The sequence below is a fragment of the Gekko japonicus genome, unplaced genomic scaffold (genome assembly GCF_001447785.1).
Source record: "Gekko japonicus isolate JY-2015 unplaced genomic scaffold, Gekko_japonicus_V1.1 scaffold2061, whole genome shotgun sequence".
Lineage (NCBI taxonomy): Eukaryota > Metazoa > Chordata > Lepidosauria > Squamata > Gekkonidae > Gekko > Gekko japonicus.
This window is the reverse complement of record NW_015170950.1, coordinates 329,904-335,903: the sequence shown is the minus strand read 5'-3', so window position 1 is coordinate 335,903 and position 6,000 is coordinate 329,904.

Here is a 6,000-nt window from a genome sequence, read left to right as displayed (position 1 = left end):
ACATGATCCAGATCCCTGAGGGTCAGAGCTGAGGGGCAGAGACATGGCTGAAGCAGCAAGTCAGTTCTGCCGCATCTTCGAGTTTCCTCCGATTGAGGAGAGGAAGGACGTGTCAAGAAGACCCTTGTGAGGGCACAATGCCTGGACTTGTTTGGGGCTGAACATGATCCAGATCCCCGAGGGTCACAGCCGAGGGGCAGAGTCATGGCTGAAGCGTCAAGTCAGTTCTGCCGCACCTTCGGGATTCATCGCTAGGGCTTCTGTGCCCAGGCCAGCCACAGAAAAGATCTCCAAGTCATTCTATTGAAGAATAAAGTACATTTTAATAAATAAATGTGTTTGGGTTTCCGTTGTGTCCTCATGGGTCAAAAGGGGCCTCCTCCCAACTGTACCAGCCTTGGGTTTTTAAATGCTGCCGATAAAGGCCCATTCCCTGTGCCTTCTCTGCCAGGGGGTTCACACAACAGAGGTGCCTGCTCTTTCGGTCACCAGTTTGCCCAAAGGCCTGATTTGAGAGAGCAAGGACTCAAAAGGGAAGTGTGGTCGAGCGGATAGAGTGGTGGGCTAGGATCTGAGAGATCTGGGAGAGCCAGGTCCAAATGGTGTACTGTCTGAAAACTCTAGGAGCTTTGGCCCATCACGGTGTCGCAATCTGTCCTGTTTTGCAGAGTTCCACCCTCTCACCCAAACCCCAGTCTCATCCATTAACTCATCTGACAGACCAACCTGCTTATCTTCTTTCCAAGCCCGGGAAGAATCAAGCCTCTTGTGCTATAATTGGGCCAGCACCTGTCTTCAAGCCTGCTCACGCCATACCTTGCCACATAGCCCGTGGTGTGGTCCTTTGCCGTGCCTGGTTCTAGCTCCTTCACCTGGCTGTGTTCTGGACCCACAAAACATGTCTCTCCACCCCTTCCCTCTCCCCTTTGGAATAACTGGTGCCTGGAAGCTCTGGACCTGGTCACCTGTGTCGATATGGCCAGCTTTGCCTTCCTTGGCCCCTGACTTCCCCTTCTTGAGCAGAGTGTATTGCAGTGTGTTTTCTACTGTGAGGGGAACGCTATTACTTTGCTTGAGTCTGCCAGCTCCCCAGGTGATTTGTATTGCGCTCCTCAATAAACCTAGCTTGTGATTTCACTCCGCCCGACTTTGCAGTAGTTCTTCAATGCCTGGAGAGGCCCTTTAAGCTGTTGCATTGGGTTGTCGCTCGGGGGGGGGGGGGGCAGGGCCGACATTCATTTAAGGTAGTGGTGGAACCTCAGCCAATGGGTGTTGTTCCCTCCAGAACCATTCCTACGCTCTGATTGGCCCACTGTGCAAAGCAGCCAATCAGAACGTGCACTTTAGAATACCAGGATTCTATAAAGCCTTGTCAGAAGCTCGGGCATACTTGTAGCATTACCGTGTAAGAATAAACAAGTGTCGTTCAATACATAACCTTTGCCTGCTTGGGACCAATGGGATTCGTTCCCGCCAGAATCAGAGTCCCCCTGGATTGGTCTGTCTCGCAACAGGGACCAATCCGAAAGCCGGGTTTGCAATACCTTGTGTCTATGGAGCTTCTAATGCTAATGTATTGAACCGTACCATACGTAACCCCCTGTCCGTGCTTAACAGGAACTGGTTGGCCACTGTGTGAGAGGATGCTGGACTAGATGGACCACTGGTCTGAGCCAGCAGGGCTTTTCTTATGTAAGGGTAAAGGTAAAGGTTTCCCTTGCTCGAAAGCCAGTCGAGTCCGACTCTAGGGTTGCGGTGCTCATCTCCGTTTTAAAGCCGAAGAGCCAGCGCTGTCCGAAGACGTTTCCGTGGTCATGTGGCCGGCATGACTAAACACCAAGGCGCACGGAACGTTGTTACCTTCCCACTGAAGTGGTACCTATTTATCTACTTGCAATTTCTTGCTTTCGAACTGCTAGGTTGGCAGGAGCTGGAACTAGAGATGGGAGCTCACTCTGTCATGCGGCACACTCGGGTCTCGAACTGCTGAACTACCGACCTTCCACAGCCTGCAATTCAGCGTCTTAACCACTTAATGGTGAATTGTGGGTTTTTTTCAGGGTGGAGAGTTGGAATTTAACCTCAGATAGTACAAACTGATAGTGACTGTAAATAAATCTTTGCCCTGAAGTGTACTTGTTGAAAATGAGGCTCCCAAACGATTATTTAGTCGCAGGATTTGCCCTGGGATGAATTCCCCCATCTCAACGGGAGGAAAGCGTTATAAGGGCTGTTATCCCATGAACACTTTCTGAGGAGGAACTCTCATTAAACTTGGTAAGGCTTACTTCTGAGTAAACACACACGGGAGTATGCAATAACACCCTTCACACATTTTAGCCGCCTATCTCCCTGAGACCCTAAAGCAGCTTATGTTGTTCTCCTCTCCATTTTGTCCTCACAAGAACCCTGCGAGGTAGGCTAGGCTGAGAGTGTGTGACTGAGCCAAAGTGACCCAGCGAATTTCCGTGTCAGGGTGAGGATTCAAACCTGGGTCTGACAGATCCTAGTCTGACATGTAACCACCGTACCTCGCTGGTTAATATGAGGTGAAGTTTGAAATGGCAAATTTACTCTGGAGAAGAGTAAACTGGCTGCTAAATTAATTGCAACCAGCAGAAGGTGACTGAATGCCAGCCTAAATCTACCTGTGTAAAAGGAGGAAAGGTAGGACTCACTTCTCTAGGGGGTGGTTCCTTAGGACAGTTCTGGCAACAAACTTTTCACTCTTACCCATCCAATATACCCTGACTTTGAATCCAGCCCATGCTTTAATGTACAAACATTTATTCACTTCGTGGAGGAGGATGGAGTTTGGGGAGGAGAGTTACCTCAGCAGGGTACAACGCCATAGAGTCCACCCTCCGAAGCCGCCATTTTCTCCAGGGGAACTGATCTCTGGTGTGTGGAGATCAGTGTAATCCCAGGAGATCTCCAGCAATCTCCTGGAAGTTGGCCTGAAGGGTCCAGGGAGTGCTTTTAGGTTTGAGAACTGCAGCATTGCAAACACTGCCCTCTTTCTAGAGGTGCAGAATTGGAGGGTATGATGCAGGCTGCCCTGACTTCTTTGGAGGAAGCATGAGATAGCATCGGCAGGAGTAAGAATAGTAATGCATATGATAAAGCAAGCAGTAGCTCACAAAGGCCTCTGCCTTCACGGGCTAGTTAGCAATTGGCAGGGGTCATTTTGTAGAAAAAGAGGTGCAGGAGCTCATTAGCATGACTCATTAGCATAACTCATTTGCATATGCCACACCCCCTGACATTACCGGAAGTGTGTCAGAAGGCAACACCCACTGCTCAGGCTCCACTGGACTGTTCTGGATTGCTAGCTATTGGGGGGGGGGGAACATGCAGATCTGTCCTCGCAGAGAGCTTGTACCGGAATAAACCTTGGCCTTAAAGGTGCCAGTGGACTGTTTTGGACCGGGGGGCCGGGGAGAGCTCTGCAACTTACCTGGCTGCTTCTTGCTCTGACTGAGGGCTGCTGGGAACAGGGGGTGGGGCTTGTTATATGTGCCCGCCCCGTGGGCTCTTTACTGCCGGAGCTCCGCTCCTGTGCGCTCCTGCTGGAAATGACCCCTGGATTGGTGGAGAACCTCTCAGTCTTCCTGGACATTCTGACTTGAAAGTTACAATGCTGCAACCAAATCTCCAAGGGAAGCTTCCTCCACCCACCAGTTGAACAAAGACTTGGGGGGGGGGTGTCTCTCATTAGAGTTGCAAGCTTCAGGTTGGGAAATACCTGGAGATTTGTGGAAGGGGAGGGGCTTCTGCCCTAGAACAGGGGTAGCCAAACTGTGGCTTGGGAGCCATGTGCTGCTCTTTCACACATATTGTGTGGCTCCCGGTAGTCTTCCCTTCCCCAGCGTGCCTCCCGATCAGTCTTCCCTTCCCCAGCCAGTGGTCCCCTCCCTGGGTAAACTTAAGCTGGGAGGGAGCAGAGAAAGAAAGCAACTTTAACTTTAAATGTGTTCTCAAAGCCCCCCCCCCACAAATATCATTGAATAAATAAATATCATTATCGACATCTGTTTTTCACCCCTTTTGTTTTTATTTTCGTCAGTCTCCTTGAATGTGAATGACAAGCAAATCTGCATATTTTTCAGTAAAAATGTGGGTAATATTTGTTCACGCCTTGTGGCTCTCAAACATCTGGCGTTTATTCTAGGTCAGTGGCGGTGAACCTATGGCACGGGTGCCAGAGGTGGCACTCAGAGCCCTCTCTGTGGGCACGCGTGCCATTGCCCCAGCCAGGCCCAGACCATCAATAAAGTATTGGATTCTCTGCCAAATAATTTTAAGTAAATGAGAGCATTTGGGATGGCTTTCCTTCCTTTGGTTAATGTATGAGTTGTTTTTTCTAAAGTAAAACCTCAGTATTCAGGTTAAATTGCCGTGTTGGCACTTTGCGATAAATAAGTGGGTTTTGGGTTGCAGTTTGGGCACTTGGTCTCTAAAAGGTACGCCATCACTGTTCTAGGTGGCTCTTACGTTAAGCAAGTCTGGCCACCCCTGCCCTAGAGTCCACCTTCCAAAGCTGCCATTTTCTCCAGGGGAACTGGTCCTGTCATATGCAGATCGGTTGTCATTCAAAGAGATCTCCAGGCACGACCTGGAGGTTAGCAACCCAATATCTCATTCAGTGTGTTAATGGTATGGCTGCCAGCTCTGGCTTGAGACATTCCTGGAGATTTAGGGGTGCAACCTCGGGAAAGTGGGGTTTACTGAGGGGAGAGACCTCAGCAGGGCATAAGGCCACGGAGTCCACCCTCCGAATTTATTTATTTATTTATTTATTTAGGGATTTATATCCCGCCCCATCCAGTATTCAGCTCGGGGCGGCTTACAAAAGTTAAAAATACGTACAAACAACAGCATAATAAAACAATATATCTAACATAAAATTTGGTGCTAATTGATTTCCATAAAAATCCGAGATGGTCAACATCTTTCTCCCAGGGGACCGATCTTTCTCCCAGGGGACCGATCTCTGCAGTCCAGGGATCATTGGTAATTCTGGGAGAACTCCAGCCCCTCTCTTAACAGTTTTAGCAAAATCTGAAACCCCAGTTCAGTACCTAGTGCGTGGTGGATGGGTCCATCAATAGCTATTAGCCATGGTGACTAAGGGAGCCTCCATGTTCAGAGGCAGTCAACCTCTGAATTAATAGTGCAAGGAGGCAGCATCAGGGAAAGGCCCCGGCCTCTATGCCCTGTTGTTGGCCCTCCAGAGAAACTGGTTGGCCAGTTTGTGAGACAGGATACTGGACTAGATAGACTGCTGCTCTGATCCAGCAGGGCTCTTAGTATACTTTTTGAATTTTACATAATTACATTTTACCATGTACAGTCCCCGCCGTTTGTTGATCATAGCTAGGGTTGCCAACTGAGGTTTGGGAAACACTTGGAGATTTGGGGGGGCGGAGACTGGGGAGGGAGAGGTTTGGGAGGGGCAAGACCTCTGTAGGGTACAATGCCACAGAGACCACCATCCAAAGGAGCCATTTCCTCCAAGGGTACTGAGATCTGTCGCCTGGAAACTGGCAACCCAGCCCTATGTAAATGACTGCATAGCGACAAGGTACGTTCTGTTATCTCAGCAAGTGGGATCTGTAGTCCAAGAAAGGTTATGCTGGCATAAATCCCTGCTAGTTTTCAAATACGCCACAAAACTCTCTAATTCATTGTTTTGCTGCAACAGACGGACTACAGCTTCTCCACCGGACTTACAGGCCTCTTCTTTATTTTATTCTTTTCGGTAGTAAAAACGAAATTAGCAATAATATCGTAATCAATTAATTATAATACAGCCATGCCTTTGAGCATGTGCAGAGCGCTCCTCCCCAGCCGCCGCAATTTTGCGGTTGCCGGTGCTAAGCAACTCCGGCCAAACGTTTGCGAGGAAAAGAAAGAGTCGAGGCCGAGAGCAAGAAAAATGATCGATCCGGCCGCCACCCAACCAAGAAAAAAGGACCCGCCCCCCTTTGGCACGCCGCT